At 46.3% G+C, this 18909-nt stretch overlaps 1 protein-coding gene across 2 annotated transcripts in view; it reads left to right on the forward strand.

Annotated features, from left to right (window-relative positions):
- The window catches only part of XPO6 (exportin 6), a 97937-nt gene that overhangs the window by 981 nt on the left and 78047 nt on the right, over window positions 1-18909 (forward strand). The window lies entirely within an intron of this gene.

Here is an 18909-nt window from a genome sequence, read left to right on the forward strand (position 1 = left end):
CTTGTTACCCATCAGCTGATGCTAATACACGTCCGCCCATGCCTGTGGAATGATGCGTCTTGAATGATCGTGCCCTTAGATAAAAAATAATACTGGTTTCTCAAGTTCACCCACCAAAGAATTGGGATATAATGATTCCCAAATAAAAATCACTTCCTAAGCACAGAACATTTGGCTAGAATGTGCAGTGACATCCATGATGAGACACAACACGACCTCCCAGAAGCTGGTTCCAGGAGTCCATCCATGAAGATGCTGTTGTAGAATGAGGGCCTACAAAGTTTGTCTCCAGTTGTTTACAGAATTTAAAGTGTGGCTTTTACTTTCAAAAGCGATTATGTAAAAATGGATTCTTCTTACTCAGCATATTTTCTTGTGCGTATGTAGAATCGTGCACTTCCTCTAGTGACAACAGTGAATTTTCCCTGTTCTCTGTACCAGTTAGCTCTCGAGTGTCAGTAGAGCTACTGAAGAATGATTGGATCCTGTCCTTTCTGTACATCATGACATTAACTAGTCTTCGGTTAGTCTACCTGGTCTTTGAGATTTTTTTGTTGTTGTTGTTACATCTATATAATTCAGTATTGCTGCAAAGAGGTGATTTAGTTTGGTCTACAGAACCTTTGTCCCTGGTGACAGTGGACAAGAAGATGATAATCCAGATGGATTCTCAGTCCTCAATAGATTTGCAGGGCTTGCTGGGAAAAATAATGTATTCAAGTTTTAACATGGCATCTGTCATTGTGGTATTGGATTGTATTCCAAGAGTACATTAAGTATCATGACTATCAGCTCATGGGGTATAGGTTGTAGTTGTGTTGGGCTAATGACCTAGGCAGACAAGGTTCTTTAGGTAAATCTGATGACTTTTATTAGACCAACTTAAATAGCTGGAAAAATTCTTCTTGGCAAGCTTTTGGGTATAAATACCCTTCATCAGACTGATGATTCCTTCTTCCTTCCTGTCCCTGAGGAAAAGTTACATGTGGATTTTTTTAATGCATGACAAGGAAAAATTTCAGGTAGCCAGCTTAGATCAGTTCAGGACAAAAAGGAGGTTGTTAGTGTAACAGGGTTTGTTGAAGGATCATAGTATTGTATTCTGTAATTTATGGGGGCTGATTTGCTCCATGCCCATGTCGATTGAATTTCTGTAGATGAGTTGGGAAGTGGCCTTGCTAAGATGCATCCTTTCTACTCATCTACAGCCAGGGTGGAATGTAGTCTTCTAGTTAGCAATAAATAGGTAGTAGAACCTTACGTAGTTTGGTTAGAGCTTAACATGAGTGAGGAAACCAGGAGCCCTCCTAAACTCCATATTGATTAGACCAGTTGTGAGGGTGCATTTTCAGCCAACCAAGCAATTCCAGGGCTACACGCATTTGAGTTTTTTCCTGCCAGACACCACAATTTCAACTTCGATTGAGTTTAGCTTCACTCAGCTAAACTCCATCCATGAGCTGAACCTCAGCCAAACACTGGGTTAGCTGTATGACAATGACAATTATACAGATGGCACTTTCATATGCCTTGGACAGTGTTTCTCAACCAGGGTGCTGCATCACTCTGGGGTGTCTTGATCTCCTTTCAAGGGTGCCACAGGACATCATGCTATGTCAAGCATTTCATGCTATGTCATGCACGTGAAAACGGTTTAATGTGCAACACGTGCAGTTTATGGCACTGCAAAGAGGTTTGTGGTGCCACAACATGCCTGTGCCTGCACATCTGGATCCAGCATCTGTGTTTCCAGGAGGACTTACTCTTGCACAATTGGTCATAATTGGAAAAAAACTTTTTCTTTACAGTCTGCCTTCCAAAAACAAGATGTTTTATTTGCGGGGGTGTTTATATATGAGCAAATACATGGGTACAGAGAGATTCTCCATTAAATTAGTTGCTAAATTAATCTAGAACAAAGAGTGACATTTCCTACTGTGCGTCCTTAACCTGGTAGATTCACTGTTTCAGAAAGCCAAAGATGTATAGCTATATTTGAAGAGTTGTTTGACTTATGAATAGTAGCAAACAGTCGAGAGAAATACTTGGGCATCGTGTTCCTGGATATAAATTGATCACCCCAGGTGCCAGACAGGAATTTCCCCTTCCACATGGGTATTATATGTAGTACAGATGTAGTACAACTTTGTCTTCCTCCTTCTGAACCCTCAAATGTTTGCTTCTGTTAGAAGCCAGAATACTGGATGTAAGAGTCAAGGCACATCATACAATGGTAAATCCTATTTATAACAATAGACTCATTTCTTTCTTTGAATAACTTGAATAAAACTCCTGATTACAATGGCTTCTGTGGTGACCCTTCAATCACTTGTGTGTCATCTTCTCTCTCCTTCAGAAGATGTACTTGGGAGGAGCATGGGAGAGAGGATCTCTACAGTATGATAGAGAGCAAATATAATTACAAATCGTATTATTTGACTTGTGAAAGCAAGCATTATTTAACTGGGATTGAAACCAAAGAGGTTAAACAACAGGGCCAACAGTGGTCATTCTAGATCACATTTGGGGACACAATTTTTTTTTAAAATTGTTGAAGAATAATATTAGGGTTCAGTGCAAGTTTCTTTGTGTTGTTGCCTCTGAAGGATACTAAGGGAAACCATGCTCTTACGCAGTCTGTTCAGAAATATTTTATCTAATCTCGTGAAACTACTCGGGTGCAACCTGCCTCAGTTTTGTTTTTGGCTCTAATAATTAATAGTACCAATTTTAAAATTATTCTGCTGTTTCATAGTTAACTAAAGCCAGGAAATAGCCACACTGCCCTGTTTTGAGCTGCAAGTGATGTTAGAGCTTTCAGTAGAGCTGGTTCTAAGGAAAAACAAGGTCAGCTCTTTCACTCATGAGCATGTGTTTCTTTTTGTGAATTTGTCACATGATAAATGCTAATATAAATCATACAACTAGTAAGTAAGTCTTATCCTGTATCCATATCCCATATTCTCTTCCCTGTATCTGAAGGGGCATGATGAAAATTGATAGAATTTTGATGTCTTTCAGAGGTAGATACCATTCACCATATAAAATGAGTTAATTTGCCACGTTCTAGAAAAATCTCTTAAACACAGGGAAGCTGTCTGTCTTCCTACCTGTTTAGATGGCAGTATTCAAGCATTCTCCTTCTAGCACAGGCCTCAAAATATAATGTAACATGTTAATGATACTTCAGTATCCTTCACCAGTCTTGGGCAAAAGCTTTATATCTGTTTGGTTCAACCTATATAGGTTCAGTTCTTGAATGCTGAAAATGTTTCAGATCCTCTGCTATTCAGACGCAACTCTTTGATGCTACCAGTTGATTGTGAGAGTCTTTCCAGTTATGCTGGCACAGGGGCGGGGAGTTATTTCGGGCGGAGGGCCGTTTACTGAGTTTGGCATGTCATCAAGCCCAGCCCCTTGACAGGTGCCCTGGCCCTGGTTGCCATCTTGGGACCAGAAGTCCTGCCCCTAACCTCTGACCTTTGCCACCCAGAAGTACTCCTTTCAGCAAGGGGGTTTGCCATCTTGGAACCAGAAAAACAGCAAATTATATTCTAAAAATCAAACGTACTACAACGTTCGTTAATTTCATTTCAAAAAATATTTTTGTCCTGATTTACATGTCTTTGTGTAGTGTATATAGAGGTGATAGTATAGTAGCTTAAAATGAAGTATATTGTGGGAGTGTTGGTATAGGTATGTGGGGTGTGGGTGTCTATGTGGGATTTGTGGGGGGTGGATAGGTGTGTGGGTGTGTGTGGATTTTGTAGGGGGCCGTGAGTGTGTGGAGGGCCAGCTGGGGAGACATGTGGCTTGTATGGAGGGCGGAGAAATTGCCCACAGCCCACCCCCCACAGCAGGCAGAGCCCCCACCAAGCGTGCCTACAAGCTCAGGCTCCGCATTCTTGCTGCTCCTGGCCCCAGGGAACTGGCACGGGCCCCATGCTCCCACTTGCTGCCCCTTCCCCCCCGTTTGCCACCACTGCCCTTCTCCTGCCACTTCCGCATCTGCCCATGCCACAGCTTGGCAGGAGTGCAGGACCCATGCCAGTGCACCAGGTCCAGAGCCAGCGCGGCCCATAGCGGGGGCAGAAGGAGCATGGGGTCTGGGCTGGCAGGGGTCTATGGAGCCGGGCTGACTCCTCTCCCTGCTTGACCAGTGCAGCCCAACTCCATATGTTCCTTGCTGGCCCAGACCCTGCACTCCTGGGCAGAAATTGCTGCTTGGCGCAGGTGAAAGCGGCCTCTTCTCTTGCCGCCACCAGGTAATTTTAGCTGTGTCCTCCCAGAGCCCGCACCGCGCTAGGCTGCAGTACGGCTCCTTCGCCACTGCCTCTGTGCTGTCCAGTGCAGCAGCAGTGCCTGTGTGGAGCAACCGCACTGGGCAGCTCACAAGGTGGGGGAGTGCTTTTCGCCCATGCTGAGCATCAGTTTGTGCCACTACTGCTCAGCCCAGACAGGCGAGTATGGCATCGGGGCTGTGTGTGCTGGTCCCCACCTATACCAGGGGGACTGGGAGCAAGCGGGAGCACAGGAGTCAGTGATAGCCGGACAGGCACACAGGGCTTGCATCAGTGTCGTGGAGCCAGCGGGGCCAAGTGTGAGGCAGTAGGAGCGCGGGTTCCCAGCAGGCAGGGGCTCTATGAAACTGGACCAGCTACCCCCTCTCCCTGCTGGCACAGCCCAGCCTGGCTCCACACACCCCTGCCAGCCTGCGCTCCTGCTGGCACTGGCCCTGGGACTCCAGCGCAGGCCCTGCACTCCCGCACGCTGCTCACTTCCACCTCCCCTACCCCTACTGCTGCTTTCCCGCCTGCCCTCCAGCCACTCTGCACCACGTGGCTCCTGGCTACATGGCCAGACCACGGGACTCAGCATGAGCCGGCCTGGCCCCAAGGACTGGGGTGATCACCTGCGGTCCGCCCCTGCCTCCCACCCCTTCTTACCTGAATTTCCTGTTCCAGTGCAGGCAGGCATGGACAGCCCCATGGTCCCTGGCCAGAAGCCCCTGATGGGCAGGGGCTTCTGGCTGGGGGGTCAGTCCGGGCAGACCTTGCTGTTCAGGCTCCTGCAGTGGCTTCCCCTGGGTGCTACTGCCCCTGGCACCTGTCGTCTTTGACGGGCAGCCTGGGTAGATAAATATTTATTTTCTCAATTTTTTCGGGGCCTCACGGACTAGATAGAATGGCCTGGCGGGCCAAATCCAACCCTTGGGCCGTATTTTTGCTTACCTCTGTGCTAGCAGAATCAATTTGTCACTAAAACAACAGTTAAAGATTAGCTGCATCAAAAGTGACTTGCATTCAGCATGACACAACAGCCAGCTGAACCGAGACTAAAACCAGAATTAGATCATTTTTGACCCTGGATAATATAGCTTTAGCTCCCACAGAAGATTAGATTCGACACAAGCTCTAAGTATACTTCTCTTAGTGAATATGCAAAATTTTTTGTAGGATTTATATATATATATCACTGTAGCACTTCAGCGTGTTTCAGTGTATTTTACTTGATTGGCTAAATGGTCTGGGCTAGTTATTGTCTCAGAAAGTACTGAAATCCCCTTCTTGGACCTCTACCTATGTGTGTACAAGTGCAGTTGAAAGCAACTTTGTGGTATAACTAGTGTTCCGCATTTTAATTTTTTACTGAATTTCACCGATTAACTTCAATTTTTAAAAAAAATCAGGTAATTTTTCAGGCTTTACTAACTTGCATCCATTTTTTCACGTGCCCCCTGTGCCTCCTGCTCTAGGGCACCTGGGTGGTGTGGGCTGGGGTCAGGGCCAGTGCGGGGAGGTAGCTGGGGCCAGGCTGGGGGGCGGTGGGTTCCCCTTCTCCCCGCCCCTCCCTCCTGCAGACTTTCCTGCCCAGAGGGGTGCATGCGCGTGCATGCTCAGCTGCTGCCCCCTCTCATTTATTATTTTCTCCAATTTAAACTGATTTTCTTTCTTTTCTTCCTTTTATCCCAATTTCAACCTGGTTTTTGTTTGGAAGATGAATCCTGAAAAATTCCCGAAATTTTTTTTAAATAAAAACTGAAAATGCGAAACACTAGGTGTAACAGGGCGCTGACAGAAGTTACATTTTTATTGCATGATCAGCCCCCTGAAGCACTTTACAGCCATGCCCTGATAGAAGTGTACATGCAGAATGCTTTAAAAGTGCCTGGTCGCACAACATTAAATGAAGGTTCAGATGAAGGCCTTCCAAAGTGGAACACCTTCATTAAATTCTGTCAGTCCCTGCTGGTAGCACAGCAGGGCTGGGCTGATACACCTAAGCCCTGACCCCGGGGCTGTCATTAGGATGGGAGAGGAGGGAGCTAGCGCTGGGGTTTGCCCAGCCTGCGCTGGATGGTGTGGCAGGCCACACTCCACATTGGTTGGACAGACCCCAGCCTGAGCTCCTTCCCTTCTCTTCTCCCCCCTCTCATTCTGAAGACAGCACTGGAGCTGGGAGGGGAGGGTGGGTGAGGGGAGAGTGGCTGCAGACACACAGCCACTCCAAACTGGAGCAGGGTCCCTCAACCCCCTAGACCCAACAGTGAATGTGCATTGGGTTAGGGGGATTGCTGTAATTCGTGGCACTTCCTGTAAAGCACCCTGAATTACAGCAGGGAGCTGCACATCTGTCAGTACCCACAGTGTCTTATGTCAAAGAAGCAGTATAATTGAAATAAATGTTTTGAGAGCAATGCAGGGAAGGGGGTTTCCCTTAGGAAGGCCAATTTTCTCTTGCATCACCTCTTCCTTGAAAGACCTGCCTCTTCAGTCAAAGAGGGCAGGAGGCAGACTGTTCACAAATTCATTGGTGCAGACCTAGTTGGCTTTAGAGCAGGGCTGGGCAAAATGCAACCCGGGGACCAGATGTGGCCCGCCAGGCCATTCTATCTGGCCCGCAGGGGCCCCCCCAAAATTAAGGAAATTAATATTTATCTGCCCCTGGCTGCCTGTAATGTGGCCCTCAATGGCTTGCCAAAACTCAGTAAGCGGCCCTCTGCCCGAAATAACTGCCCGCCCCTGCTTTAGGGGGACAGAATGTGCACCCTCTTTCTCTGAGGAGAGAATTGGGTTCTAAACAAGGGGTCAACAACCTATGGCCTGCAGAGCCATTTGGTCCAGCTAGTGCACATGAGGCTTCTGTGGCATTTGCCGGAGAGGAATCTCAGCTAGGGGCACTTTCCCCTTCCCACTGCAGGCAAGAGTGCTGGCAATGCCGGGGTCCTAGTAACCACCCATCCACCACTGACCCAAACTGGGTCAGTCTGGTCCACAGCCCTAAAAGGCTGCCAACTGCAGCTCTTAGCAGTTACTAGGCCCCGTCCAGTTAAGAAAGGTATACAATGCAAGTAGCAACTCCATGCAGATTAACAAAAAAAAAAAGCCTGTTCATGCCTGTTTTATGTAGGCAAATATACCAGAGCTTGCAAAAATGGAATTAGATAGCATTTGCATGTGGCATTATGGATCTTTTTTCCTGAGCTGTTTAAAACCGGATCAGTTATTTTAGTAGTGGGAACTTAGAATCAGTCAAACTATTTTTGCATTGATAAAAAAGGGAAATGATAGCATTTAAGTGAAAAGCTTCCTGTGAAGAAATTGACTGGCTTAAGTCTCTCTCTCTTGACAACTACCGAGAAACAGATTGTTTCACTGTTGAGGTAGCATGCAACTCTTATATAAGCAAAAGGATTTGACTTTCTTACATTATTTCCTTAATTTTAGATGGTTTAAGACACTTTGACAAAAAAGACCTTTTGTAAAATCTTTCTGAAACTGTGGCCTAGTAGGTTGTGCAAGTAAGGACCTAAGAAGTTCAGAGTTCTAGTCCAGTCCAAAATTTGGCTTCTTTTTTTATCTTTTAACAAGTCATTTAACTTTTTCTCCCTCCATGGAATATTATCCCTGTTCTAACAGATTAGGAAGTGAAGATTGAGGTTTAATAGTTGTAAAGTTTTCTATAGGCAAGTGGTATTTGTAGAACTCTTATAATACCAATTCAGTGCTGCAGTAAGGTTTACTTGTAGTTGTGTCCCAGAATGCATCATTCTATGATGTTAGCTAGCCTGGCTGTTTGCTATAAAACAGGCTTTGTCAAAATTCAACCCCGTAATAGGATAACGCGCATAAATTTACTGGCTTACAAGTAAATTTTGGCAACGTTTAAGGAAAAAGAGGATCAGAATTGATCTTACAGTAGAAAATCAGTTTTAGCCTTAACTATTGAGAAATTAGCATCTCTAATAAAACCCAGGTTTCCAAAATAGGTTGCTGCTCCTTCACCATGTATGCCTGTGGCACTATTTTGCAAAATGTATATAAACATATGCTCCATGTCTCTAAGAACCCAAATTAAACTTGTTACTATGTGTCCATCTGCTCCAAATAGCCATTTTAGTGGAGTTACTGGAGTTCATTTGCCTGTGTGCCGATAAGTTAGTGAACAATGTTGAAAGTGGGTAAGGACTTTTCAAGATTGGGGTCCTTAACTGATAGAGAACTTGATTTAAGTAGCTGGAAAAATTTGAGAGGCATCAAACTACTGTAGATGGAATCAATTTCAGTTAGCATGAAGGTTAAGGTTTAGTACATAGAGAAGGAGACATGGGCAAAAATTTGAGGGAAAATACTCTTAAACTTGAGAGTACATAATAAGGTGCTTAATGATCAAAGTCAATATGCTTTATAAACAAAATCCTTCAAGTCTTAATTTTTCACGTTAATTCATGAAAACTTATTTGAGCTTGGCATATTAGGGAGAAAGAAATGTACACTGATTACATAATTAATATGAAACATTCCTTATATTGAAAGAAACTTCAATTTTTACCTAAGAGTAATATCAAATTAAATCTCTTAAAGTCTCTGTCCTTGCTCAGCCAGTAGATATCCTGTAATATCAGCAGCGATCCCTGCAAATTAATGTAAGCTTGATTCCTGGCCCTGTTGGGACACCTGTACATGTGCTCCAACATGTTCTGATTAGAACACGTTGGAGCAGATTCAATTAATTGACTCTAATCAGAACGCTCCAGCATGTTGCAGGGTCTTGTGTATTCAGCATCCCCATGTTTCAAAATGGTGGCAGGGGCGCTTTAACTAAAACTCATTAAATGATACACAAGAATGCTGCTGACATTTTAATTAAAATGGCTCCTGAGAGTTGGTCTAATTAAAATGCCCCCCGTCCCACTCCAGAGTATGTGTAAATATGCCCATGGTCTCTAATATATTTTGGGTGTTAATTCAGCATTGTTCTACTTTATCAACATTAGTTCAACTGTTTATGTCATCTGCTGACCTCATTTGCCGAACAAAACTGAAATGTCAATTGCAGGTCTTATGCTAAGAATTTTTTTGCTTTATATGTTTCTGTTAAACATTCAAGTTGATCAGTCCAACTGCTGATATGTTTGGAGTTGGCAGTTGGACTAAGGAGAAGAGGGGAAAAAAGAAACTCTCCTACAGGTGATATCATCCAAGAACTAACTTGATCTGCTGAGCATTCTTTTGTTTTTCTGGAACCTTGTAGTCAGTGAGAGCAGTTCCTTCTGATAAGAGGCTCTGCCCTGTGAAAATGTATGCAGGGATGCAGATGCTCTCCCCTAGGTTAGATAAACATGTTACATTTCTTATGAAACTGGAGCCTACTTGTATGGCAGATTTATTTCCAACTATTTTCTCATTCAGGTGCTGAGAAAGCAGTAGTGTTTTTCTTCCTTTTATTGCTCTATTAAATATGTAAGTTTGAATCCCATTACCCATCTATGAGAGAGAGCGAGGAAGATTTTTTTTTTTCTTTTTCTTCTCTTCCCTGAACCCAGGTCTCATTTATAACCAGTCTGAACAGATCCACCACACATCAGAGACTCTTTCCTGGGGTCATAGTAGACTTTTATTTTGGCCTCCATTTTCAGCAGCTTTCCATGGCATCCAGTTAGTTGTCTTCTGTTTGTTTCTTCCTCTGTTTTATGACTGGGCAGATATGGCCACAAAGACTGCAGGCATTCATTTTTTGGTAAGTTAATCAGCTATTTCTTTTTTAAGGATATTGGCTTTTGTGGCTTTCAGTTGAAGGCCAACTTCTTTTGTGATGGAAAGGGCCTGCCTGTGTGTGTTTCTGTTTTATTTTTGCCAGGAAACTATTCAATATTACAGGTGACTTCTGCCTTTTAAGTAAAAAGCTTTCAGTTTTTTTTTCTTTAAGTAGTACTTGTTTTTAAGTCTTTCTCAAAATAATAGTTTAAACTGTAAAACAGAGAGAGCTTTTATTCATTGTTTTATATGTCTTGTTACTTATAGATTGAAGGCAATTCAAGACAAAATTCAGAGGAAATGGGCTTTAAGTATTTGTGCTCTGAGAAGGGACTTTAGATTAGCCTTTCCAGACCTTTAGAGTAGCTTCCTCCATACTAGAAGTTTCTTTTCTCTTCTTTATTCACATTATAGGGGCTGCTAGACAGAGGGCAGGGACTCGGGCTCTTTTTGTCTGTGTACAGGTGTTACATTTCTACTGGGAGAATCACAGCTCTTCCAGTAGAAACCACAAGTGTACAGATGCTCGCACAGTTTCTCCCAGAAGAGAAATGGCAGTTCCAGGAGAAATATTACCTATCCCCAAACACCATAGAGGTTGTGCTGGAAAAGAGTGAATGCCTGTACACTTCTTCACTGTTTAACTCCTCCTGAGGCTGGGAAATATTCCCCATATCTTCCCAAGACTGGGGTCACCCTGGCCTGAGGGGAACGCAGGGAGCAGCTGCCGCTTACCAGTCCTGGGAGGAGTTCAGCAGTGGGGAAGGCTTCTGTGCCTTTCCCAGACTGTGGTCACCACTCTGGTGACACAACTGTTCCTGTTCCTCCTGTAGAAGCCACGAACTGCTCCTGCTTGCTCCCCAAAGCGGAGCCCCCAGTCTGAGTAAACAGAGGCATTTGCTGGACTGCTTCTTTTACTTGGATCCCAGCCACTGAAAGCCAAGTAAAGAGCAGCCACCCCTTGCTCCCCACCCGTTCCTCAGACCACGGTCCTCAGTCTAAGGAGCAGGCAGGGAGTTTTGCCTTGCTGCTCCAGTTCTCTGGGAACAGGAAGACTGGAGCAGCTGCTGCTCCACACTTTCTCTAGATCTAAATTACCTAGTCTTGGGAATGCACGAAGAGCAGAGGAGAATGGGTGGTTGTAGGCTGAACACCTGTAGCCACTCCCTTACCCAGAAACACTTCTAGCAGTGGAAAATTTCCCCTGCTAGAAATTAATACCTGTTTGTTGCCTGTTGCTCCTACTTTCCCATGATATGCTGGAGGTATGTTTTATGCAGTGAAGTCTTTATTACATTTACAGCTGGGGCTGAGTTTCCCTCTCTTCCATCTCAGAGTGCGGTGGTACAGTTGTACCCTCCTTTGATTTCCGGTCCACCCAGAGTTTAAAACCCAACTGCAGCAGGTGTCTGCACACCCTGCCCATGTGGGTCCCAGCTGGTTTCCATGGAAACACTGGGATTGCGGGGCAGTGACAGCATGGGGCCAGGGCAGAGCCATGATCCACTCCACACATCCCTGCCCACAGAACTGGGGCTGTGCTCCAGGAGCCCCATGCTATCACCGCTCCAAAGACCAGCCAGGAGTCGCACAGGCAGGCCACGCAGCTGAGTGAATGGGATGGGGCCACAGACAGGCAGGGAGCTGCATCCGGGACCAGCTCTGGGATTGTGGGGAGGTGACAGTGCGGGGCTGGGGCAAAGCCAAGATCTGCTTCCTGCACAATGCTGCCTGTGGAACTGGTGCCTGTCGCAGGGGCATGTGGGCAGCACATCATAGCTCTACTCCAGCTCCAACCCCCTGCTGTCACTGCCTCAAGATCCTGGGATCTCCCTGGCCCCCACTACCCGTCTCGCTCCCAGACATAGCTGCCTGCGGTCCCATCACAGCTGCCCGGCTGAGTGCCCTGTCTGTGTGGGTCCTGCTCCCAGTGGTGATGATTAGTGGCATATCAAGACCAGGTTTTAATGGTCTTGATATACTACTAATAAAGATGTCCTTTTTCTGCAATTCTGCTATTACCTGCTCCTCTAAATGCAGCTTCTATTTCACAGCCCTGCAGATTGTTTTTAACTCTAACTAAAAATACCAACTAGTGTGGAAACCATTAACTCGGGTGAACAACAACTTAAGTGTGGAAATAACTTCTAGTAAAGCATTGGATGTACACTGTTAAAATACTCAGGAAGACTAGATTTTATTTTATGAGTCTGAAAGAGATGTAAATTTTATTTTAATTACAACAGGACTAGAGAAAAAACATCTGATTATTTTTTGCCTAGTTGTGCTTTTGTACATAATATATGATATAGCAAATTAATGCACATTCCAGTAAAGTTATTTGTTTTCTGCTTCAATCTTAAACTGAATAATATAGCTCTAGGTCCCTAGCATGTTAGTAAAGCTTTTGGGTTTTTTTCAACATGAGAAAAATGTCTTGTGTAGTATGTGATTGTGCCCGCCTCCATTCAAGTAGGCGCTCCCGCGCGGCCTTTGCCCGGACTAGAGATCGTGTCTGTCCTGGACTCGCAAGTGGACCCCACGGGCTACCCCTGCTGACATCAGGGGGACCCCTTAACTCGCCTGCCACGACTTGGGATGTTACCTCAGTGGAGGGGCTCCCCCTTGGGGCAGCCTCCAGGGTCACTGCGTCTCCCAGCAGGCACTCTTGGGGCTCCAACCTCCCCTACATCCCGGCCACTCGCCACCTTGGACTATCGGTCTTCGGGCCTCTTTGGTGTCCTCGGCTCCTCCCCAGCTCCTGCCCACAGCTTGCCAGCCGTGCGTTTGGGTCTTCAGGTCCGGTGTATGGTCCGTGAGGACCTCCGGCCTGGTCCTTCCAATATGGCTTCCTATCGTTCTAATCTAATCACCCTGTGATGTTATGTGCCTACCCCACCACCAAGCTAACCAAGGTTCCTAAACTAAGGAGCCAGGAGGCCCGCAAGGGTGCCTCTGGCCTCTGGGCCACGTGGTTCACCCCGGGCTCGGGTTCCACCGCCCCGGCGGCTCACCCATTGGGGTGTTGAATCCCCGCCTCTTCCTAAGGCCGCTGTGGGTCGCGGAGGTCCACCGTCCAGCCCTGCTTCGGGTCTTCGTCCACCCCCTGATGCGTCCCGACGAGGCCCCATTGGACCTGCCCCTCTGTTACCCCTTCTCCAGATCGTCCACGGGCGCTGCCGCTGGCTCTGCTGCGATTGCAGCTGCTGGTTCCTCTGGCAGCGTTACTCCCACCTTCACTGCCGCCTCTGCGGCTGATGGCGCTGATGGCTCTCCAGCTGATCCTGCTGCCGGTGTTACAATCAGCTTCCCCGCCGGCTCTGCTGTTAAGGTTGTAGCAGGCTTCCCTGTCGGCTCTGGCACCGACGATGCAGCCAGCTTCCTTGCCGGCTCTTCTGTCAGCGTCACTGCCGACTCTCTCGGAGCCTCTCCTAGCTCCGCCCCCGGCCTTCCACGCTGCCGGGCACGGCGGCTGATTCCTTCTGCGTGAGGGCTCTTGCCTCCAGCCTCCTTGCATCAGCTGCCCCGCCGCATCATCGGGGCCGCTTTTTATCTCCCCCGGGCGGCGTCCCCCGCCCCCGCTGCTCGGCCACAGCTGTATATATGTGCGGCTAATCACCCTCACCGGTGGTTTTGCCGCACGCCTCTCGTCCAGCTCTTCAGGCTCTACAAGAGGTAAGTGGGGCTCTCTTTTGGCCTGGAGTCCTCCTGTCACCCCAGCTCCCCTGGGGCAGTGATAAACCACACTCTGTGCCCTTCTGTCCTTCAGAATCCTGATCTGCCCATGGTCCCCTTGGTAGGCTGCTGTGGGAATGAGAGAGGGAGAGTAAGGGTGTTTATACATGTGCGGGGGCAGAGGGGGAGCATCTTGTGTATCAGCCACCATTATTAAGCATGGGCACGCTGATAAACAAGACACTGGAGGTTGCTGGAGTGAAATAGTTACCACAGTCCAGCAGACTTGATTAATAGTCTGCTCCGAGGCACTGTCATTAAGCAGCAAGGCTGTTCCAATGCAGTGTGTGTCTAGGCACCCTAAATTCTTTGCTTGAATGGGTGTAGGAGAGAATGAACATGAAAAAGGTAACTGCTTTGCATCAGCTTTACCCAAAGGCACTGGTTATGATTGTTGCGTGGTTTGGAAAGGACCAGGTGGGGATGACCCTGGTCTAGTCTTGGCTACTTTCATTCCTTCAGTTCCTGCGAGAGGTCAACCCTCTGCTCTTCACTGTAGTATGCACATATGGGGTCCCATTTGTAGCTGCAAGATATAAGGGACAAAGAGGCTTACTTGCATCCTGAAATGTGTGGTGCCTTGACACTTCAAGGTGCATTAAAATGATAGCTTTTTTTCCCACCCCCCATCCTCTGTAGATGAGGTTTTTATTCATAGTTTGCTGCGCCTCATGTAAGTTTTTGAAAAAGAGGAAAGGTTATTCATTTTCCTTGGTAGAGTTCTTCACATAAGTTTGAGGCTGTCTTTGGGTTTGGGAATAGCTCTCCGGCACCCACATCTAGTTGTTGTATTTGGGACAGGAGTTAAACAAAACAGTTCTATAATGTTTTGTTTCCAACGCCATTTTTTTCTCCCTTTTCCTGACCCAGCCACTGTAGAAAGAAATTACATGTAGTCGGTGCATTTGCTCTACAACAGGGGTTTTCAACCTTTTTTAATAAGCGTACCTTTTTGGACTCAAAGTTTCAGATCCTGTTCCCCATTATATCGTTTTCTTGTTTTTAAGGGTGGGGGGGCAGATTGAGGCCCCCCCCCAGTGCGGGAGAGAGTGGGGCTGGGGTAGGTGCTGCACAGTGGGTGCGGGACAGAGCTGTGAGTGGTTCGTCTGGAGTGGCTGCAGCCCCCCACTCCGTAGCCCCGCTCCCGCGGTAGATTCTATGCAGCCGGGCAGAGCCAGGGACTGAGCCGCTCACACCCCGAGGGGACATGGGGGTTATGTGCCCCTGGATCTGTGCACAGGGTGGGCTAAGGCTGGGGCAGCACTGAGCTCTTCTTAGCGGGGGGTTGGTGGGGCTGTGCTTGGGGAGGGCGGTGGCAGCGGTGCTAGGAGAGGGCTACGGGAGGGGCTGCAACCACTCTTGAATTCGCCCTAGACCCCCCCCAGCCCCTCTCCCAGCACCACTGCATCCCGGCCCAGCCCCCTGCAGGGAAGAGCCTGGCACAGCCCCAGCCCTCCCTACGCGCAGATCTGAGGGCACGCATCCCCCATGCCTTCCCAGGGTGCACGTAGAAGCGGTGCTGGGAGAGTGGACCGAATGGGGAGAGAGCTTGCACGCAGCGGAAGCTGCCTGGCTATTGGCTGAGGGCAGCGACCCAGCTGCCAATCAGGAGAGCAAGTTGGAGTCAGGGGTAAGAGTGTGGGGAGGTGCTGCAATGTGTCATGTGGGCCTGGCGGTGCCTGGTGCTCCCCTCCCCTGGGTAAGAGGCGAACCTGCCAGGGGGGAAGCCACCACTGTGCCCTGGGGCGCACTCTGTCCCTCCACTGCCCACCTGGGTATACCCCTGAAGACCTTTCTAAGTACCCCTAGGGGTACGCATACCCCTGGTTGACACCCCCGCTCTACAAAATACAGAGCTTGCAGTTCTTACCCTGAGGCTCTTTCAGTGTAAACATTCCTGGGCTGATTGGTGTTTTACTAGGACAGTGTGGGGAGAACTTTTGCTCAAGACGGATTTGATTGTTAACAGGAGTGGATGCCAGAGAATTACCTAGAAAACCTGACACTGGGATTTCCCCATGCAGTTGCAGCTCCAGCATTGGCAGTCTCTGGCAGACAGTTAAGATACTGGATTATGCTTACAATAGCAGTTCTCTGGAGGGAAATATGCTGCACAGTCAGTTTTCTTCCATTCAGTTTCTTATTTAAATTAATGAAGTGTTATGATTAGCAAATAAGTGTATTTTTAGGGCTCCATAGATTAGGATTACAATCAAATGCAAAATAGATGCTTGTTTGCATGTTACTTTGAGGATTGTTCATACAGTTGGATAATTTACTTTCATCTAGCTCTGTTTCATGTGTTTGCAGAACTGTAAGCAGTAAAAGATTTTTCAAGAGCATGAGCTTCTTAAATACACTAAGGCAGATTGTACAGTTTGGCAGAAGTAGGTAAATATGACAGTTTTAGAGCTCTTTTGCCACCTCCAGATTATGACTGAGGGATGCAGCTACAACAGAGCACAATGAGTTAGGGAGTCATCTCCAAAGTACTCTCACATACCATGCCTTTGTCCTAGTGAGCAAGAGGAGCACTGTTCTGTTTTGAAAGTTAAGTCAAAATCTCTCCACAAAAATCTCACTGACTCCTAGTAAAAAGATGGAAGAGTTTAACCACTAATTCCTTTCTTAATTCATGTTGCATATTGCCACGAAACATTCTTTGTGTCTTCTGTGCCAGGTGAGTACGGAAATTCTAGGCTTCTGCAAAATGGCATTTATATTGTGAGCTCAAGCTTCAAAATCCTAACACTTCTTTTGAAGTGTTTTGAACACTTTCCCCCTTTTCTTTTGAACATGGTTTTTTTCCCTGAGAACATTCCTTTATTCACCCAGAATGCCAGTGGAATTGACAGCAAGAAATGGGGCACCAGGTTATGCACCATGTTTGACCTGTTCCCATGATCTTATTTGTGCAAGTTTTAGATGTGCTTATCTAGATAAAAGGCAGTTTTATGCTTTGTCTTCTGTATTGACGTAGTTTTACAAGACAATGAGCCTTTTCTCAAAGGACAGTTGCTCAAAGGAAGTGTCTTGTGATTGGAGCTGAGCTTTTCAGTCCGAGTTAAGACCACAACTCTAATGTTAGACATAACTCCATCTTGATTTACCTGTCTATAAAATGTTTATGATGCACAGTTTCTCATATTCTTGGAGTGTAGAAAGCATCTTACTATATAGTTTGGTTTTGCTTCTTCACATTTGTGATAGCTATCACTAGGTTTTATGCAATCACATTTACTTCTCTGGATTTTTAATTCAGGTTGGCAGCTGGATTTAAGTCAGTATCATTTGACAGCCAGCACCCCCAGATTGCCAGCAGCCTACAAATCAGTTTGAGAATGGCTGGTATAACATTCACTTAAGTGAGGAACTGCTTAGTGTTTGTAAGATGCTGTGGAAAAAGCTTATTCAGCTCATGTTGTAGCCATCTTCATTTGTCATTGCATTTGACTGTCTTCTGAAAGAGAAAAGATGTGGGTTGTATCCATTAGGTTCAGGTGAAGATGGAGCATACACAACCTGCAAGGTGTCCGGGTTGGCTGTATTTGCTGCTTATCAGTTGAGATGGCTCCAGTGTTCTGGGTCCAATTCTTGTTTATTAAAATACATCCTTAAGTTTAATTAGCCTTTTAAATTCTGCCTATACGGGAACATTTGAGAAAGCTGATTACTTAGGTATTCTAAAAACTTATCCTCGCTTATGTATATCAGATAACTTATGGGTTGGATGATTTGTTTCACACAAGTGACAACCTGATTTCTTGCATGTAAGTTATTTCCTTTGCACGGTCCACTCCAGTAGTGTCCAACCAGGAGTCATTCTTAGCCCTTGGGTGACTGCAAAGAAAAGTATATTTAATATTGCATAGGAAATATGCTCCCTGAGCTGCACTCTGGGGATCTTTAAAATGAAGAGCCATTTATAGGCAGAAGGTAGGAAATGCAGCCTCTTACTGTTTTGCCTGCAGTTTTAGGAGCAGTTCTGATGTGATCTGGGAGCAGTCTGAGCAACTGCTGGCCCTTCTCTTGCTTAACTGCTCAGTAGCCTACAGGCCTAGCCATCTGTTGCATCACAGGGCAGGGAAGGAAAAGAAAGTAGCTCTAGTTGTTCCATTACCTGCTTCTCATCCTCACTTGATACATTTATGATCTGTTACTTTGAGACCTACAGTGGGTTTTGGCTTATAGCAAGGCAGTAGATAGGGCAGTTTAACAATTCACTGACATAGCATCTTATAAATCCATGGTTTTAACATGGGAATGAAGCGGATCACCAGATTTTTTTTTTTTGCATTCAGGCAAAAACTCTTGAAATGGCACCAAGAGAATGAGCTGTTTCTGAATGCAGAATGAAACAGCATCTAGTTTCATTTCATTAAACCACAGACTACGTGTGTTACATGCAATAGGGAGATTGAGTGTGAAGCTTGAACTCCCTTGATTTGCCAGTAGTATATCAATATGTATAATATAAGGATTATTTGCTTCCTGGTGTGCGTATAGTTGCAGATACAGATTTTACCTTGAGCATTGCAGGTTAAGGGTTATCCAAGAATCTCCTTAAGTGCCAGCTACACCAGCAGCAGTCCCTCGATTCAAGGATGATCTCTGCCACAGCTCTCGATGGGCCTTAAGGTGACTTAAGAGTGCAATCCTTGAGTCACAGATCCATCTGCAGAAGTTGCAGTTCTTTCTGTAGTGAAGAGTAGGCTGCAGGATGGAATTGCTCTCCTTTTCCTTCCTTCTCTCTCTGCTCTGCTTTAAAGGAAATATGCTTTACCTTTTAACAGGCTACTGCTTGCTTGAGGTTAGCAGTGGAGTTGGTTGGCAGGCAGCTTCTCCCAATTCTAGATGTTGACATCCATTTACTTGAAGTATGCCTTCTATGTGTCCTTGTTGCATTCCTGTGGCTGCCATGGTATCTTATGCCATTACTAAGCAAAGAGCAGACCACTTGTTTTGGGAGTCAGCAGTTGAGCATCCACATATAGTGTCTGGTCCAGTGAAGTTGATGCTTGAGGATCACCAACTCAATGCTGGCAACACTGGTTTCAGCAAGGATGATGGTGTTTATGTGGGGTTGCATAATGACTGCAGCATTTGTGGGGGGGCGGGGGGGGGGGGGGGGGGGGGG

Source organism: Alligator sinensis, unplaced genomic scaffold (genome assembly GCF_000455745.1).
Source record: "Alligator sinensis unplaced genomic scaffold, ASM45574v1 scaffold449_1, whole genome shotgun sequence".
NCBI classification, from domain to species: domain Eukaryota; kingdom Metazoa; phylum Chordata; order Crocodylia; family Alligatoridae; genus Alligator; species Alligator sinensis.